At 45.6% G+C, this 1,080-nt stretch overlaps 1 protein-coding gene across 1 annotated transcript in view; it reads right to left on the reverse strand.

Moving 5' to 3' along the window:
* The window catches only part of LOC116034663 (F-box only protein 41-like), a 26,322-nt gene that overhangs the window by 3,904 nt on the left and 21,338 nt on the right, over positions 1-1,080 (reverse strand). The window lies entirely within an intron of this gene.

The following is a 1,080-nucleotide window of genomic DNA, read 5'->3' on the forward strand; positions in this document are numbered from 1 at the left end:
TCTAAAAAGCCTTTTAAAATGTCAATGACATCATACACATATACGGCCAGAGATTCTGCTTTACGGCGAGCTCTGAGTCACTTCCTTTGTTCTCTCGAGGCATCGACAACACAGCTGACAGGTTAGACTCTCCCTGTCAATACACAGCTGACAGGTTAGACTCTCCCTGTTAATACACGGGCTAGAAAGAGGTTTGCTAATGTTTTAAAGACCACGCCGAAATATTCACTCTGACATTCTGGTTCTGCTGTCGTAATCAGTCCTTCACTGACCAATCAGCATTCATTAGCAGAATGCTAGCGTGTTATAGACAACAACGACTTAACCTGTAAGAAATCGAAAGGACCTACGTACTCGTTCATTCAACTGTCGACCTACAATCCATGTTGAACTTGCAAAAACTACAATCAAATCTGAGATTTCTCAACGACAATCAGGCGAAAGAGACAAATTTAGCCGTCTAGCTCCATAGAGTCCCATTCATTTAGCACTGGACCGTGATCACCCCCAGTGGAACTCTGGTGGAACTGCAACCAAAGTAGGTACAATGGGGCTGAATAGGGAGTGGAACGGCTTTCCGTAGACGGGCTTTGCCACAAATGATGTAAGTGATCTGATGTTCATACTTGTGCGCTGGTGTGTGCATCAAGCCAGCGTGTGTGTGTGTGTGTGTGTGTGTGTGTGTGTCTCCCCTGTGTTTTCTGACCACGGTGGTAAATCTGGAGCAGGAGAAGTTAACCCTCTCCTTGATTTTACGTTGTTTATGGAGAAAGAGAACCAGGAAATGAGTCGGGGGGGAAATGCAACCATAGACTGTATGTAATGGACCACCAGATCCCATTGCTCTGGACGGAGACCAGTGAAGGATATTAGAAGATCTTTCCCGGTGATGGCTGAGCGTTACTGAGCAGCCTCCAACTGAGCTTGAAGACGTAGATGTGACGTGAGCAACCTGTCTGAAAGTTGGAAGTCTTCTGGTAGCTGTGCCAAGAGAAATCTCAATCATTCCCAATCTAGCAGAGACGGAGAGCGTAGGTATATGTAAGGAGATAACATAGACACAGGCTAATTACTGATCAC

Source organism: Sander lucioperca, chromosome 17, assembly GCF_008315115.2.
Source record: "Sander lucioperca isolate FBNREF2018 chromosome 17, SLUC_FBN_1.2, whole genome shotgun sequence".
Taxonomy (NCBI): Eukaryota; Metazoa; Chordata; class Actinopteri; order Perciformes; family Percidae; genus Sander; species Sander lucioperca.